Source organism: Calonectris borealis, chromosome 3 (assembly GCF_964195595.1).
Source record: "Calonectris borealis chromosome 3, bCalBor7.hap1.2, whole genome shotgun sequence".
NCBI classification, from domain to species: domain Eukaryota; kingdom Metazoa; phylum Chordata; class Aves; order Procellariiformes; family Procellariidae; genus Calonectris; species Calonectris borealis.
This window is the reverse complement of record NC_134314.1, coordinates 114,571,599-114,590,534: the sequence shown is the minus strand read 5'-3', so window position 1 is coordinate 114,590,534 and position 18,936 is coordinate 114,571,599. Positions and strand designations below refer to the sequence as shown.

General features: G+C 45.0%; 1 protein-coding gene across 1 annotated transcript in view; it reads left to right on the top strand.

Moving 5' to 3' along the window:
• The window catches only part of APMAP (adipocyte plasma membrane associated protein), a 90,008-nt gene that overhangs the window by 70,813 nt on the left and 259 nt on the right, over nucleotides 1–18,936 (top strand). The window contains exon 9 of the transcript XR_012673195.1: nucleotides 16,407–16,672. The gene's annotated coding sequence lies outside the window, so the exon portion shown is untranslated. The remainder of the gene's footprint in view (nucleotides 1–16,406; nucleotides 16,673–18,936) is intronic.

The window sequence follows — 18,936 nt, the reverse complement described above, 5'->3', positions numbered from 1 at the left end:
AGACCTGTCCTGACATCAGGGAATAATTCATCCTTCAGACCTGGCAACTACCCCAAGGATTTTGGATCATAAATCCTGCAGCAATCCTTTCAGCTTATTTAGTTGGTTCACCTTGAAGTATCTAATACATAAAAGATTATGATGTTATTTTTTTCCAAAGTACTAGCATTATGAAGCGCACATAGTAAACAAAAAGTAGTATATGTCCCTTTTTTGGGTATCGTCCCTCATTTCTAGGTAGTTACAGAAAACCCAGAAGACCATAAGCAAAGGGGCTTTGTTGAGTTAGCTTTTCTTATCAACAAAAAAAATGTATTTGAGTGTATTTTAGGCCAACGGAGAGGATCCTGTGAGGAAAAACATAGTTCTCCGTGGGGTTGCTTTTCAAAATGGACTTCATCATTGATTTTTATTTGTCAGAGGCTCTTCCTGACCAATTTAAATTCCTCCTCCAGGAGCTCTAAGTATCTCTGTATGCTCGTTTTTGTCAGGTATTGCCTCTGAAAGAAGTTAGCTTTGTATCACAGCAACAGTGTCTTAAATAATGCAGTATGCAGTGTTTAATCAGCCATTACCTGCAGCAAGATTTTGCAGGTAGGGAAGGGAGGAGAAGGAGCAGAAGATGCAAGTCCTTCATCCTCTTCAGTTAGTGGGTCCCAGCAGATGAGGGAAGGTACACTTCCAGCCCTCTGCACAACCCATCAGTGTTTCCCTTTTGCCTGGTGGGCTCTCCGGCCCTTTCCCAGCTGCTGCGTTTCACCAATCATCCTGCAGTGCTTTGGACCCATTGCTGGTCGAGGGGGATTTGGACCATCCTCCTCCCTATCAGTATCGTTCCCTGCTGTCTCTAAGGCGTTTTGAGATGAGGGCTCACTTCCTCATAGAGGTGCTCTGGGCAGCTGTGGTCTCAGCAAAGTAGGGTGCTTTCTTAGACCTGGAGTGAACTGGGAATCAGTGTTCTGCATCTGTCTGTTAATCTGGGCTTCAGCCTCCCTTTGCTCATCGAGTCTCACCCCTCCGGGCCTGACACAGCGTGGCCTGGATGTCAGGCGAGATGATGCCCAGGACTACAAGCAGTTCCTTTCCAGCCTCTGCGCTCCTTGGTCATTACTGGCTTTTTTTGTTTGTTTGTTTTCTCTGATTTCCTTTTGCTGGCTCCATGCTTCCCCTCGGACCGCAGTAAGGCTTTCTCAGTCTCTCCTTTCACAGGCTGTTGAAAGGCTGTTCATACAGTGAAAAAAGAAAGCCAAAGCTGAGATCCGCTCTTGAATTTTAATTCTCTTGTTGGCTGGTGGCAGGAAATTAGCCTGTGAAAGTCAATGGACACTGACACCTTCCTGCTGGCCAAGCGCTAAACTGAGTGTTTTAGCAACAACAGCCAAGCCATGCACTGCAGTCCCCCAAATCTCATCCCGCTCCATCCCTTTCCCCCAGCTCTGGGGCCAAACCTGGCTGGGTGTCCCTCCCCTGCCTCTGGGTGCTGACTCCCCGTTAACTGTAGTGTGTGCAGCAGGAGACTGGGGCAAGGAATTTCCCTGCAGGAAATGCTGGTGGCATAAATATTTTGTATTTAAATGACCATGACTTATTTTTGTGTTAATGTAAACTAAAAGTCATGAAATAAGGGGTAAATAAAAGGAGGGCAGAGGGGGTAATTCTCACACCAGTGGCAATTGCTTCCAAGGAGGAACCTGCTATAACACTGGAGCAGGCAAAGTCATGGGAAAAACAGCATAGAAAAATCAGGTGGAAAACACTGCCCCAGAGGCTCTGGACAAACCCGCTGTGGGAGTTTTGGTGAGGGGATGCAGATCTGGGAGGGAAAGGCAGGCTGCAGGATTGCAAATGGAAGGCCCTGAGTGTTGCAAAGGTGAAGGCACTGTGCAACCACACACAATACTGAACCTTCATTGCTCATTTGTGCCGTCTCCTGTAGCTGACAGGTTCTGAAGAACAGCTTGATTTAATGGGAGTGCTGGGAAACGGCCATGTCCCAGGCCCTTTGCCTTTCTGGGCTCCAAAAGCTTCAAGTTGCTGCACACTGAGAACAGCAGTACTGGTTATTCCACTTGTCAGCAATGTCACCCTGTTTCTTGGCTTCTGACTTGACTTGGGTTTTGTCTGGTTTCAGTAAACAGGGTTGCATTGTATCATCCCCTGTTTTTGTTTCAGGGAAGGATGTAGTCTCATCAAAATCCAGCTTCCTATTAACCTGTGTTAGTAAACTCAGCACCTCCAAATTTCTCATGAAGCCAGGGAAGCCTTATGCTTCCTGGGAGCCAGGACATAATTGTGCTCATCAAAAATAGCAGTCACTGTAAAATACATGCTCGTGAGAGTGTTCCTGTGCTATGGGCAATTATTTTCCAGCTCTGCCGTGGCTTGTCACAATGCTTATCTGGGCTCACTCAAGCATTGTGCAAAATAAATTGCAACAAACAAACAAATACTAAACACAGGAAAAAGAAAGGGGCGGGGGGGGGGGGGGCAAAAATCTCCTCCCCCAACCCCAAAACAGAAATAAGGAAGAACTGTGCTAATGACTTCTCAAGCAGATGAGGGAGGAGAGAGGTGGCAGCTTGTATAGGCAAACAGATGTGAACGTGCATGTTTTTGAGGGCCAGAGAGAAGTGAAAATGCAGGAGTGTTGAGAGACAGGTTAAATTTCCTAGGCTGTAAGGCAGATACTGCACAGAGACTCTGTCATTCCACCATAAATTGACACTGCAAGAGAGACCAATGGACTGACACCAGAGCTGCTTTGAGTGAAGATAATGAGCCCTGCATGGGTGCCATGCCTCTACTCTGTGCTTTCTGCAGCAGGGATCGTAAAAAGATACTTGAAAGAATATTGCATGCTTCAACATCCTTTCCTGTTAAAGCACAGCTTATGTGTGTCTGCTGCAGTATGCCATGCAGATGTTTATAAAATCCAACAGTTTATTATGCACACTGTTAGGTATATGCATGAGTACTTCAGAAGATGAAGTGCTCTTCACTCCCCATCTGGGCTATTTGGATACTCCCCATCACCTTGAAATAGGGCAAGGGATTACTCAGTCCAGCTGACAAAAGGTGATAGTGTTTAATATTTGTTCTGTGCTATTGATTTTAAGTAATCCAAGCTCTGTTTAGAAGTAGGAAATAAAACAAGGTGAGAAAAGGTTTTCTGAAAATATCTGAAGTATCTATATGCTGATGAAAATGTGAAATGTGGAGGATTTTTTTGTGGCTGTTGTCTGAATCACCCCAAATCAATTAGCTATGGAATTGGCCATTGATCTTTTTTTGCCCGTTAATTAAAAAAGAATCTTAATCCATTTTGATTTCAAAACAATCCCAAATCAGAAAGCAAAGAATGGAAGGGGAGGAGTGGGAATGGCACATGACAGTTGTGTTGTCAAAACTGTCTCTTTCCCTAAGAATACTTTCGGTTTGTTATAAACTTTCATTTTTTTGGTAGAGGGAAGAGTATGAAAATAATTTCCTGCCTGGCTCTCATTGTTGCTTCAGTGGAGAGAGACCGCAGAGAGGGAGCTGGTCAATGTGCCTTATGGATGCCCACTCAAAAAGTGTATCACTTTGCTGTGCCCCCAGGAGAAACTTCTTTGTCCCGCTCTTCATTGCCACTTTTTTCTTCTTCCTTGCCATACTGGTATTTCTATCTAGTATTTCTTTCCTGTGTCCTGTGGTTGCCTCCTGCCCACTGCCCACACTTCCTTCTATCACCAGTCCCAGCAGTGGTGACGAAGAACAGAAGCCAAACTGGGTGCAATTGGTTGTGTCTCAGGGTGGCCTTTCACAGTAGCTGCAGAGCTTATCAGCTTGGTTATGAGCTTCCTCCACCCGGTGCATTACAGCTGGGACTCTACAGCTCAGTGAGTGGACAAAATGCCCTACGTCATCTGTTGTACTTAAAACCTATCCTAATTCAAGTGACAGCTCCCCATATCCCAGCTTGCTTTAAGGGAGAGTGAGGGAATGCTTTGTTCAAGTGAAAGACCCAAAAGAGGCCACTTCTCAATCTTTCCGTAAGATGCCAATGAATAGACTGCCTCAGAAAATGTATTCTGGGCTCCGCGAGTAAGTGCTTTAATTTTGTGGTGGAGACACACATAAGAATGAGACTGATTCTCTGCTTGCAGTGCAAATTCCTTCGTAATTGATCTGCTATTAACAACTCCGGGGCAGTGCACTATGTGTTTTTATGGACCAGTAATAGATGTCTAGGGTGATTGGAGGCAATCAGCCTTCAGCCTAGAATTTTACAAAGCCCCAGATGTGTAAAATGATAGGCCACTGAAGTCTTCCCTTCTCAGACTTAGAAATAACCCATGCTCCAGGAAAGCAGGTCAGCTGCTAATTAATGGGGAACAAGCAAAAGACCTGTGGCCATGGTGTTGTGTATGGCCTGGGCCACTGCCGGCTCAGTCAGAGGAGTTGTCCTGATTGCTCTGGCCCATAGTGTCCAGCAGGGGTTAATAGTACCAATTTGAGTGGTAGCGAACGGTATGAACGAAGTGGGGCGTGGTAGGTGTGGCAATGGTCTGGCAGTCCCTTGCAGTGGCAAGAAGGTTTTGTGTGTTTGAAATGTGTCAGTTTTGCTAGAGCAGGGCATGACCTGTCACAGAGGTTGAGGCTCATGGCCAATCTGGGACCCTATGTAAATGCATTTTCCAGATTACCGTTCAGGGCTGGGTATTACCACTGAGCCTGCAGCAGAGGTGAGCCTTGTTGTACAAGAGTATACTTGATTTCATGGCAATGCTCATGGGTTCTGGAGCACAGCCATGCAAAATAGTACTGAATTTGGAGGTGCTTTCTGTGCTAAAAGCAGTCTCTGTGATCTGGCATTTCCCAGCATAAATCAGGACATCTCTTGCTGCTGCCTTTCTTCTGGTGCCCAGGAATGGGCCAAACATGTTACTGTCTTCTCTCCATGTTCAGCAGCCGCGGATGCACACAAATCTGCACGTATGTGGGGAGCTCAGTGAGGTTGTTCAGAGTCACTGTCCAACAGCGCAAGTGGGCAGTGTGTACAGCACCTGCGACAAGCAGGATCCTGGGCTGAATCAGGGCCCCAGTGCTGCTGCCCTGATGCTTCTCAAAAATCCCAAATGTGTTCCATTCTCTAGCAGGCAGTGAGCCTTTTGACTTTGAACCCATCTCACAAATGGGAGAAATGATGGATGCTAATATAAAAAAGATTCAGCGGATGGAGGGAGCAAAATGGGGAGGCATTTAATGCTTCTCAAGTGAGAAATCACTAGGGAAAGGGGGAGCAAACTGTGCTTTAAAATAGATGCTGAAGTGTTTAAAGCCAGAGGAGAAACTCAAATCAAGGCATTCTCCATTTTGGAAGTGCAATGAAGACAAATTTCCAATACTTTAATAAAGAGGAGTCTATTAACCATAGCCTATGCTTACCAAGGGCAGTCAGTTGTGCTATAGCAGTGTGAGATGGGTAACTTTGCAGTGTCTCCCAAATTGATATTGCACAGTGTTGTTAGATGCAATACTAAGATACTCCTTTCCTGGCAGTGCTCTGCTTCATCCAGGTCTTGTGTCTCTGTTCCTTTATGCTATCTTTTGTATTCCTAGCTGAAATCAGGTTTCAGGTGAGACTGGGGGGATATCAGAACAAGCAGAGGTTCCCAGTGCAGTTCATACCTAGGAGCTACGTGAGACGATGGAGGAAGATGTGCTATGAAAACCCTACCTGGCTCAATGCTGGTTTTCTCTTGTCACATTTAGAGGTGTAGGTATTTCTGTTTGAAAAAATAGCTGGTGATTTAGAGGTATTAATACTATTAAGAGTACAGTTAATTAAGAAGGCTCCCAAATCTGATCTTAGGCACATTAGCCTGTAGGATGGTGGTGACTGGGAGTTTTCCTTTTTTCACTCTTTTTCTTTTCCTTTTTTCGTCTACTGGCAAAAATATTTGCTCAGTGTAGAAAAGCACCGTTCTCTGTGGCATATACTGTAGTTAGTAAAGTAAAAATTTTGTTTGAGAGTGTTAGTTGCTGTGTTTCTCTCCATGTAGCAAGGGAGATTTTGATTGTTTGGAAGAGAACTCTGGTTGGAAGGCAGCAAAGAAGTGCCTTTCAGTTGAAGAGCAGGAAAGGAGCAAAATGAAACCTGCGTTGGTCTCTTTAAGGTATAAAAATAAATGAAAGCATAAATATGAGCCCATTATGGATCTGCAATAAATGTGGTGATAAGTCAGAGGCAGCTGATAATGTAAGAGTAATACATGTTTGCAATACAATCACCACATGATATTAAAAGATAAGTGTCCATTTACAAAGCAATGATGAAGCAGTTCTGGATGCCTTGAAGATCACCTTGTAAAACTGCTAAGTGAAAGGAAAAGGTCCCTGTGTTGGATCCAAAGGAAGCGTCAGAGACATGTGAAATGTGAAAGAATATGTGAAAGAAGGTGAACTGCCTTTGCTTGCCCAGCAACGCTGGCCTGAGGAATGGGGAATCTGAGCTGATCTCCCCAACTTGCAGTTCCAAACCTGTCTTCGAGATGAAGGATCCTATCAAGTGAGAAGGACAATGGTTTGCTTGCAATGCTGCCAGATTGAAACTGTGCCTAAAAAGTACCGTGAAACCCTCATAAAGCATGTAGTAATTATAAACATCAGTTGTGATTGTGATAAGATGAAATGAAAGCGGTAACTAACAGCCAGGATTAACAACCAAAAATTTTGTGTTGCTCTATAAACCTTAGGCTAGGCAGTGAAGCAATGAACAGGGCTGCATAATTACAGCCATAAAAGCGCAAGTGTCCTTAGCACACTCAGAGCAGAAGAGTCAGATGAATACTGCTGATCTTGGGAAGCTGTTAATTTGTTTCATTTCTGTAAATTTCCATCCTGTAAGCTGTATCCTCAGCTGGTATCCTCACTTACTTAGCTTAGATCCAGTGTACGCAGTGGAGTTCTGGGGACTTGTATCCAAGACAATGGCTGCTGCTAAAATGAAAGCAGAAGTAACTGTATTATTCATAGATCTTAAGGCTCGATGGGGTCGTTATGAAGCTGTATCCTGCCCTTCTGTAATAATTCAAGCCTTGAAACTTTACCCAGCAATCTCTATATCTAGCCGATAGCTCCTGATTTAGTTAGGATGCATCCTTTAGCCAGCTGGCTGTAGACCTCAGGTGATGGTGATTCTACTGTGTCCCGAGGGAAGTTGCTGAGTGATTGATTTACCTCACTGTTAAATATGTTCAGTTTTCAGTGTTGAACTGTATTTTGCTTTTTTTGGAGATGGAAGTAACTTTTATAACCTTTCTCAGTAACTTTTAAAACCCACACTGAAATAATTTAATACAGGCAAGAGCTTTGGAATACATTTTTCTTTATAAGGCATCTTTTCCAGAACTCTGATGGGCTTTTTTGCTCTTTTTTGAACCATTCTTTCTTCTTTAACCTCCATCTGGAAACATAGATACAGGGTATGTTACAGTCTAAAAGCACTGCTTTGTTCCTATCTGGTATTCCCTATGGCTGGACAAGAAACATTTTGCCTGAAGTTTTTGTAGCAGGTAATTTTTTTTTTTTTAAATTTGAATTTATTTCTTCTCTTCAAAAAAGAGTCAAAAATTCATCTGAGGGCAGCCAAAGTTTTTGCTGAAAACTGTAATTCTGTGAAGACAGAAATATTTTTGATGAGCTCTTTGTTCTCCTGTATCTCCTTTCTCTTTCTGTCATGGTTTGCAAGACAGTGTCTATTAGAAAAGTGAAGTATCTGGGTCATAGTTTTCCCTGTCTTGATCCATTCATTTTGCCGTCTGTCTTTGAGGTGGGCTGGCATATTACCAACGGAAGTGAATAACTCATTAACAACCTTGACAACACTAGCTAATGACCTTGGATTCTTCTGGAGCAGATGGAGATTGAATTGCCGCATGTGATCACAGCTCCAGTTGTTCCTGTCTCATTCCTTTATGCTCTGGGACCCCGCTTAGTGGTTAACAGCACCTAAGAGAGATGCTCTGATCAAATGAAAGTCTCATGTCTGGATTTTCTTCTCCCTTGTCTTCTCTGGTCACTGGGAGTGTTTTGGCCTTGTATTGAGTGTCATGTCGTGGCCTGATGATAGGCATATAGAAGGTGTAGGACTGGAGAGCATCTCCAGTGTCATTGTATCCACTCCATGTTGAGCTCTATCTTACGTTCGCCAGCCATCTTGGACGGGTGATCCAGAACAGGCTGATATTAAGATGATACATAAAACTATGGGGAGAGCCTGTGTTTAGTTTACAGCTCTGATCAGACACACTGTGGTTTTTTCAAATTTCCTCAGTTTCCACTTGTAAATAATAGGGATAGAATCTGTCTTCTCCTTGGTAATGAACTTAGAAATTAGAGGGTGAAAATGGCTTTAGAAAACAGAGACTCTAATGCATGTGCATGAGGAGTTGACAAGCATCCCTTGATCTGATTAGACATGTTTTGAGCAGATGGATGGGCTAGCTGACCTCTGGAGGTTCCTTCCAACCAAAATTGTTTTAAAATTCAATGAATATGAGTCATTTGAGGCTGTGTTGTTATTTTAACGTGTTTGTGTGTTTTTATTCTGAGACTGGCAGTTGTATTTGCCAGATTCACTTAAGCAACTGGCTTGACATTTTTAATAGTTTCACCTTATTTTTTTCAAGTGCCTTAGCAAACCAATAAAGATCAATTTAAAAAACAAACAGATAAATTACATAGTGGAGCCCTGTACCGTGCCAACTGATAAAACAATCAAGGTGCTCCGTGCTGTGTGACCTGAACCAATGCTGCCTCAAACACTGAAACAGAGGGAACCTTTGAGATCTAGGTTGGTCTCCCTTCTCTTCAACCTGGATCATTCAAATCCAGAGCCACTCTGCTTTATGCATGTGTACCGGTTCAGGCTCCAGCCCTTGGTCTTTCTTATTCCTTCTCCTGAGAAGAGTGTGTTTGGAGCTGTTTGTTTGCCCCTGCCTTTTTGTTCCTCAGAGGCAGCCTGCAAGCCGTCCTGTTTTAGATTGTGTTTGTATCATAATTCTCTTCCTTCTAAAGTGAAGAAGGGAATGGTAGTTTTGCTCTTTCGGAACAGCTAAGCAGTGGTGGGTTAGCATTGTCTACCAGCCTAACTCCCACCCAGCCGCTTGATCCCCACCAGCTCCAGCAGGATGAGGGAGAAAACAGGAAAAAAAAAACCCCGTACACGAACAAGAAAGCTCATGGGTCAAGATAAAGACAGGGAGATCGCTTACCAGTTACTGTTGCAGGCAAAATAGACTCAAATTTGTGAAAATTAATTTGTTGCCTCTTCTGACTCATCTACGTCCCCCTTCCCCCTCACTCCCCAGAGCAGTGCAGGGGGATGGGGAATGGGTGGTTGTCATAACAGCTCCTCTCTGCCACTTATTCCTCCTCAGACTTTTCCGCTGCTCCTGCATGGGTCTTTTTCATGGGCTGCAATCCTTCAGGAAAAATCTGCTCCAATGTGGGCTTCTCCATGGGCCACAGGAGAACCTTCTCCAGCATGGGGTCTCCACAGGCTGCAGTTCCTTCAGGGGATATCCACCTGTTCCAATGTGGGGTCCTCCACGGGCTGCAGTGTGGATATCTGCTCCAGCATGGTCCTCTTCACGGGGTGCAGGGAATACCTGCTCCACCAAAGTCCTCTTCACAGGCTACAGAGGAATATCCGCTCCAGTGCCTGGAGCACCCCTGTGGTGAGGCTGACCAGCCTGGATCCTTGTTGAAGAAAAGCGACACTTGCTTTCTTCCAGTCCTCAGGAACCCCTTCTAATCACCATGATTGTTCAAAGATTATTGAGATTGACCACAAAATGACATCAGCTAGCTTCTTTAGCAGTCATGGATGCATCCCATCAGGGCCCATGGTCTTACGTATGTCCAGTTTGTTTAAGTATTCCCTGACCTGATCCTCTTCCACGAAGGGTACGTCTCCCTTGCTCCAGACTTTCCCCTTGGTCTCCAGGGTCTGGCATTTCTGATGCTGATCTTACTAGTTGTCCTGGTTTTGGCTGGGATGGAGTTGATTTTCTTCCTATTAACTGGTATAGTGCTGTGTTTTGGATGTAGTGTGAGAATAATGTTGATAACACGCTGATGTTTTGGTTGTTGCTAGGTATTGTTTATGCTAGTCAAGGACTTTTCATCTTCCCATGCCCTGCCAGATGTGCAGGGGGCTGGGAGGGAGTGTGGCCAGGGCGGCTGGCCCAGCTGGCCAATGGGCTATTCCGTACTATATGACGTCATGCTCAGCATATAAGGCTGGGGGAAGAAGAAGGAGGAGGGGCGTTCGGAGTGATGGCGTTTGTCTTCCCAAGTCACCGTTACGCGTGATGGAGCCCTGCTTTCCTGGCGATGGCTGAACACCTGCCTGCCGATGGAAGTAGTGAATGAATTCCTTGTTTTGCTTTGCTTGCGTGCGCGGCTTTTGCTTTCCCTATTAAACTGTCTTTATCTCAACCCACGAGTTTTTCTCACTTTTACCCTTCTGATTCTCTCCCCCATCCCACCTGGTGGGGGGGTGAGCGAGCAGCTGCGTGGTGCTCAGTGGCCGGCTGGGGTTAAACCACGACACTAGTAAAGACTGAACTGAAGAAGGCATTCAATACCTCACCCTTTTCCATGTCCTGTGTCACCAGGTCCCCCACCCCATTCAGCAGTGGGCCCACATTTCCCCTAATCTTCCTTTTGCTATGTACGCACTTACAGAAGCCCTTCCTGTTGCCTTTGACACCCCTCGCCAGGTTCAATTCCAGGTGGTATTTGTCTTTCCTAAACACATCTCTGCATGCTCGGACAGTGTCTCTATATTCCTCCCAGGTTACCAGTCCCTGCTTCCAAATTCTGTATACTTCCTTTTTACGTTTGAGGTTTGCCAGGAGTTCCTTGATTATCCATGCAGATTTCCTAGCACTTTTGCCTGACTTTCCGGTTGTTGGGATGGACAGCTCTTGAGCTTCAATAAATGAAGTCAGCTTAAACAGTTCCCATATCTGGAGGTTTACATTTCTAATATTTCTCCTTTTTTTGAGTCCTTCAGGTCAAGCTTTCGAGTTGCTTCTTCTCCATGGCAATTAGGTACTTACCTAGAAGAACAGAAAATTATTATCTTGAACTTAGTGGACTCCAAAACATGGGACTTCAAAAAAAACCCCCAGCAAATATAGATTTGGTCATGAGATGGCAGTCCTGTTTGTGGAGAGTAATTTATGCCATTTTTAAAAAGCATTTTGACTCAGTTTTGCTTTGATGGTCAAATTCAAGCTTATCTGAACTTATCCTGAACTTTAACACGGCTATACCAGTTTTGATCAATTCAGAATGTAATCTTCATTTCCCATACACTAATGCATGTTGTGGATAGAGTACAGCATGAGGGGCGTGCATCCTCCATGTCTGCATTTCCTGGTTTGAACTTTTGTACATTTTTCTTGAGAGCTTACTCAGAAAAAAGTGGTTCAATAATTTAAATGTGGATGAAGCTATCTCTTTCTGGCAGGTCTGATCTCCTCTGCCTTCCTTTTTTTTAGTGTTCAAGATCTACTACAAATTAGTTTCTCCAGGGAATATTTGCCTTAGCTTCACTCAGAAAACTTACTTGTTGAAAGAAAGAAACAGTGTAAATAACCCTCCAGCTCAGGCACCATGGCCAAGTGCCTTATAGCATTTTTCTCTTAGAATTTAATTTGTTCTAGTGATTTAAAGTGCAGCATTCACACTGAGCTTAGAAACCTCCGTGCTTCCTTTCATCACTGTCTTTATCATGATCAAATGAGCCCTTATGGTGTACAATGAGACTTCTCTGCATTATTAATAACAATTCAGATCTATAGAGATCCTCTTTGTTTCTGGCAGGGGAAATCTATCTGCGATGGCTCAGGAGCAATTGTAGCCCTTTGTGCTTGTAGGTGAGCATCAGTCAGTTTTATACACACTGCAGTTTTGCACAGCCCCTGCCACCTCAGCCGACTAAGAACAACACAAAAGGCAGAAATATGTTTTTCAGCTTGACTGAATCTGGAGCCTTCAGGAGGTGTTAGTGGGCCATTGCAGGGAAAAAGTCTGCAGTGCAGTCGCTTTGAGTTCTACTTGATGTTCAGATAGTTAAAGACACTTAATTAGCACTCTGCTTTCTTTAGCTTATATGAGCATCCTATAAATCACTTTCAAACTGGAAATTTGGGCTGACTCTCAGGCCGATTGACCGACAAACATCCGAGGAAGATTTGCCTGGACTTTTCACAAGTAATCATACTCAATCTCAATAACTGAAGTATGCATTTTTTTTGATGTGTGCATTTATTCATGTTTCATAAATGCGATCTACTTGCAAGAGAAGTGTACATTAAAAGGCTATTGGAATTCAGAGGTATTTATCATGTTTTCAGGTTCTTTTTCTTTGAGATGTTGAAAAAACCATCCTAGCCTGCAGGAGAATCTACTGTTGCTGCCTATTAAGTATACTAAACCATTCAGTGGTTTAAGACTTTCATGCATGATAGATTTCACAGGTCTAGATGGCTGAATTAAGTAAAGAAAAATAATTTTCCTCTTGTTTTTCCCCTATTAAAATGTAGTATGTTTACTTCCAATATGGCTCTAAAGAATTTTTCTAATGTGAATATTGTTGGCTAGATTTAAAACTGAGCAAGAAATGAGTAAAATAAGAAGAGACCTCTGTTACAGTGATAGTTATGTTCAAAATTTCCACTGTAAACATTGTGCTGAATTTTTAATCAGAATTTTGAAGGAGGGGACAACATCTAGTTTCAGTGTTGTGAGCAGTACATTTTAGATTTCTGAGGGAAGATCTGTGCTCTGTGTTTCAGAAGTGGAAGGATTGCCTATAGGGCAGCTGTTTGTTCTCATGAGAAGCATGAAAAAAAAAAAGGATTTCATCCAAGTGATGCTTCAGGTTACAAGCATGCAAGCGTAGCTTGCCACATCACACCATACAGCTGCCATGTCAACCCTGCTGACCCATACGCAGGAAGAACATCCTGGCCATCTCCACAAACAGCTTTTCCACGCTGTGTGATTCAGGGTTTAATTTCTGGCAGCTCCCACCCAGACACCTCCTGACGGACAGCCCTATTACCTTCCCAGTCCTGATGAAATTCCCTCCTGAATCTTCCAGCCCTTGGTTGCTGGGGCAAACTTCACTTGCCTTGGCCGGATGAAAGAAGACCCAGTTGCATCCCGGTCTGTGAGACATGTGAACAGGGATAAGGCAACTGTTAGCTTTCTAATGTTTTTTAATAAAGCCTCTTACTTGATCTCCCACATAACGGAGAGAGATTTTCTACACATGCCCCATTGCGATGAGTTCATTGTTCACCAACAATGAAGGGCTGATTATAATGAAGAAGTGATGCCTGATACTTACTGCGGGGCAGCGAGCATGTTTGTTTCCGCACATCCCACTGCAATTTAGCCTCCCCTGAGACAGAAACTGTTGGTGTCTGCTGGAAAACATGGCCTGCATAAGTAATGCTGACTGCAGTGTGGGTGCCGGAGGGGGAAATGAGAAAAAGATATGGATGGGAGACAGCTTGGTACCAAACAGACAGCCCTGAGGAAGGGCCAAACAAGAAAGCTTCCAGAAGAGCCTTGGCACTGGTTGTGCTGTTAAAAGAGCTGCCATAACTTGGGCATGGTCTTCTTGGTAGTAAAGTTCCTCTGCTCTTTCACCTTTTCTGTTGTCAGCTCTCTTACAAGGAGATTAATTCTCAAATATTTGAAGAATAAGCCACTTGGCTATATAGTGCCTGTTTTTCCTTTCACTTGCACTGGTTTTATTTCGGCCTCCTTTGGGCTGCTCCAAGTCATTTTGGCTGTTGGGGCCAGTTTGCAGCAGTAATTGCTTGTGCTGCTGGAAAGCTCATTCAGCATTGTTTGCTGTGTATGTGTTGCATCTGTTGAGCCCAAAAGGAGAACAACTGTACTGTTATTGCCACATTGACCTGTGGGTTCTTGGGGGATCAGCTGGCCCAGCAGGAATGACACACAGCCCAGGACTTCGGTGAGATGAGCTCCAGCCATGCATGGGTGGTGCTCTGAAAAATCATCCTGTCCTTTTAAATGCACAGATAACCAGCTTCCCTATCCATAAAGTGTCCGACTTTTGTAAAGAGGAGCACAGAGGTCCTAATTTCCTTTATGTCATCTTCTCTGGCAGGGCAAGGGTCCAGGTGTGGCGTATTGCATCCATGAGGTCTACTGAGTGGAAGATCCACCTCACACATGGGGACCCTAACGGCTTTCTCTCTGCAGCAGCTGGAAAAGGAGAGAAGGCTGGTCCCTAGGTAAGGCCATCCATGTGGGAAGATGGATGTCTCCTCACAGCTGGGTTTTCATCTAGCAGAAAGGGGCAACAACATCCCAAACAACCAAAGCAGGCAGGCTCTGTGTTGGAAGATGACCCAAGCACACACCATCCTGCCTGTCCTGCAGCCTGCTCTGCTACCTGCAGCAAGAAGGCCCTTTTTCCACTCTCTTCATGGGCTTGAGGCAGGAAAAACACTTCCTGAAGGGCACATAGGTTGAAGAGTGTGTTGGAGAAGTGAAGCCAAAAAGCTGGATGGCAGGATGGAGTGGCGTAAGGGACACTTAACAATTTGCAGGGTCTAGGTTTGTGATGCTGTTGTGCGTCCTCCAGAAAGCTTCCTGCCTGCATTTTTAGCAAGGAGCTGCAGATCTCTTAGTGAAGGGCTATAGGTTGCTATTTTCCTTCTCTTTCCTTATTCTGTTTCTTCTTTTATCTTAGTCTTTTTTCTTTTCCTTAAAAAAGCAACAAAAGCAAAGAAACAACAAAATCTTCAAAGTAATTCTGTCTGGCAGTCTCAAGATAGCACTGCTAAACTCACCTTGGCAAGCTCCACTCAATTAAAAGACACATTTGGTAGCTTCTTGCTGCTTTTCTTAAGGAAAGTCTGCCCTTTTTGGTAGGCATGTAAAATGCCTGGATGAGATTACAACGCTATCTTTTAATGATCCCAATAGAGGCTGAGGCTACTTTTTCAAGGTATATACTGCCCGTTTTGAAAATTGACATGCAAGTATCTCATTTGGGGAAAATTGCAAATTCAAATGGTTATGAGGCTGCAAATTAGAGAGAGGTAGCACAGCCCATTATTCCCAGTCCTGCTTGTGTGACACAGTGCACTGCTGAGGCTTGAATATAACCGAGACACTCCAAGTGATGTCTGTAGATCTCCCCTGCCTGCAGCGAGGAGGTGTGTGTGAGAGGCTGGGTCTGGTCTGCAGACTCCATATGGTCGCAGGGCTGTGTCAGCCCAGAGGAGCTGGGGACATGGGTGGGTGGACATGGCCTTTGCTCACCATCTTGGCTGTCCATCAGGAAGAAAGAGGAGTCCTTGAAGCTGAAGGGCAATGCTCAGAAGAAATGAGGATGCGTAGGGTGAGGTGAGGGCCACAAAGCTCTTGGCAGCTCAAGCTGTCTGAGCCTCTCTGCTAAAGCACTCCTCTCCCCACCCTCCAGCCCCTAGATAGTTTAGGTAGCATTTTTCCTCACTGTCTTTGACTTTTCCGTGCTTTCTTGATCTCCAGATGCCAGAAGGCTGCATAGTATCCCAGCACTGGTCTCCTTGTCACAGCACAAAAAGTCACATGCGGTCTATCGGTAGACAAGGATTGTGTCTCTTTGCCAAATCCTAATGCTAGGAGGTCACATTCAGTCCTGTGGCCATTGCAACCCCCATTTCGGGGTACGGTGCCTGTTCTGTGTGTTTCTTCTTGCTAGACACCTGACTTTGCATATTCAAATTTGCATATTGCCGACTCTGTGTGAGTGGTCCCTGCTCCCTCAGTGACCTGGATGCCTTGGTATGGCAGCCTGATCCTCATCACTCTCTAATGAGCTGCTGGCATTTGCGTCACTTGCCAGTTCTATCTGCATCAACTCCCATAGCACAACTGAAAGCAGCAAACCATTCTGGGCATAGTCCTGCTCCTTGTGCCACCTCACTAGGGCCGTTCCTATTTAATGCTGGTTTCCCCTGACTGATTGCTGCTTGATATCTGTCAGGTAGGCAGTTCTTAATCTGTTTAGCTCATGCTTTATTGATGCTATACAGTACAAATTTTTTAAAATCAAATGTTATTTGATACTAAGTCAAAAGCCCTCTGAAGATCTAAGCCTATTACATCTGGACAGTTCCCTTTATCAACCAAATTTGTAATCTCATCACAGAGCAAAATCAGGTTTGTTTGACAAGCCCTATTTTCCATAAAACCAGATTGATTTGCCTTGTTGTATTCCCTTCTTTAATTCTTCAGAGAATAGGTCCTGTATGGAGATTGTCTTGGATTGATGTTACATATCCCTTTCACTCTGCTTGTGTTTTTGCATCATTGACAAGACATTACTACCCTCCGAGGCTGCTGGGCAGGCTGTGCTGCTCTGGGAAGACAGAAGAAGTAATTTCTCAGAAACCAGACTCCCAGCTGTGCCTCAGAGCAGGGGAGCAAGGGATCCCATGGGAGGCAGTTTGAAGGGCAGAAGAGCTTAGGAAAGGTGACAGGCCTTGAAGGACAGCATCCTCCGGGTGCAAGAATGGGCCATCCTGATATTAAAGACCCACAGGACACCTGCCACCAAGGCACTAGGAGCCAAGTGGCAGAGCAGGTAGTGCTCTTTCTCTGCATCCCCTAATGAGTCCCATACCCCTAGGCAGTAACCCCCCTTATGACTCCCAGAGATGGTTGACCCCTGGCCCATGGGGCTGATGGCTCTCCTGCGACAGCCCTGGGAGGAACTGGGGCAGGGTATCATTCGGTGTTCCTTACCTGCCACTCTTCCTCTGTGAGCTGGAGGCAAGATTTTGTCACCTACAAACCGACACTCAGAAAGACAAACAGATGCATCAGGAGACTGACTTAGCTAGGCAGGGGAATCACGATCTGACCTGTTTCATGCTCACCAAAAATGGATAGGAACTGAACTGAAACCAGTTGTTTCGTGTTTCCACAAAATTCAGAGATGTGTTTTTATAGCACCGAGCACCCAGGGACTTTGGACTGGGATGGGGATGATGGGTGGTTACTGCAGTATAGACTCATGTGACTGTTCTTCAGTTTATAGCTGTCCTTAGACTCCTGGAGTGGGTGAACCAGAAAAACCTGGATGAAGGTGCTCACTTTGATGGGAACCAAGGCGTTAAATACAGCTTCTTGCCATCTTTACCTTTGTTACCTGCTCAGAATAAAGCCAAGCCCAATACATTAGCAGTGACAGTGGGAAGCCAGCCTTAAGACCTTCTTCTAAGTGCTGTCAATAAAGATTACCTTTTGTAATGCCTCACAGGTAATCTGCTCCCTACCTGCCTGCCGGATGATAATACAGCACAGGGAAGATCACAGCCTGTTCAAAAGTAATACCTGATCAATGCAGACTGCCCACCTGTCTGATGCAAGACAGCTTTGATAAGCAGTGTAGGGAGGCTTGGTGGGTCTATATACCCCTCTGTTACTGTGTAGACTTCTTTAAGTTCACCTGTGACCATATCTTTTTTCCCAGCTTTCCCTGGAAATCCCTTGTTAACCTGACCTATTCCAATGTGCTATTTTGTCCACTTGTGATGTTCTCCTTTTGGATTACTCTCCAAGCTACATAAAAAGCCCGTGTTGGGATAATACCTCCCAGGGCTGAGCAGAGAGGTTGCCTTCCTCACTGTACTGGCAGTGTTTAAAAAGATGAAGAAGGCTGATGTGCTTGAATGTGGCAGCTCAGATACTGATGCTAGGCACAGTAGCACCCTCCTTATCGCATTCATTCTGCAGTCTCCTGCAACCAGATGTAATGGCTGCAGGGGAGGTAGCTATGTTCATCTTTCAAGCAGGGGAGGGGAAAAGATGCTATGGGGGAGGTGGAAATACACTCAGGAGGCTGACCAGCGATGTCTGTCTCCCATAGAAGAACTTCATACTCTGTGGTTTTTTTTGCTAAAAGGAGGTCAGTTTTTGCCCATCTTATTTACTGAAATGGTCTTGTATGTTATAATCCTTTCTTATTGCCAGTGGGCTGCCAAAATTTCCAGATATGCAGCTTAGGGAAGAAGAAAGGCTCACAGTAGAGGAGACATTAGACATTAGGCAACATTAGACATTAGAGTGCTGGAGACTGGGGCTGGTGTTCATGCTGGAGTCAAATGCTTTTGCTATTCAACATCACATGTAGCTTGATAAGCAGACCTGAATGCTGAGCAGTCCCCTTCTAAGAGGTCCAGCCAACTTACAGAGGTGGAAACATGTTAGATGGAGAGGGTCTGTCTCGTACAGGTGGCCTCAGCCATGCCACTTGGAGGGATGAGAGGAGTTTGTGCCCCACAGCTGCCTCTTCTCACAGGTGAGGAGTGATGGGTGGCTTATCCTGCTTCAGTCAGAGGCAGCTGGATGTGGTGTGATGGAGGTCAGCTCAGAGTCCTCCCCAGTTTGACCTATTCAGCAAACAGGAGATACCACAAGGAGCTGAGAAGCAACAAAGCTTCCCACGGGGCGTAGGGAGAGACTGGGAAGGAGGAAAGGCACTTGCCTGCAGAGGACACCCTGTCTGCAGGGTGAGACATAACCTGATTATGACCGATTGCTCTCCACCTGACAAATATGGCCTAAATTACTGTCAGACAGTTTATATTGATGATGCTGAGCTCAGTTTTAATGACCTGCACATCATAACTTGGGCAGCAGCCACAAACAACAGAGCTAGAGGACATGTGAGAGGAAAACATGCCACCAAGAACAGCTGAAGTGGGGGCAGCCGCCCCCAAGGCATGGGGTGTTTGACCAGCTGTGCTCCCCTCCTCCTGCAGGAGCTGCAGTGCCGTGGTTTGAGGCTGCTACCTCAGCCTAGGGCTTTAAAACCAATTTTCCTTCTTGTTTGTGGATTTTGCT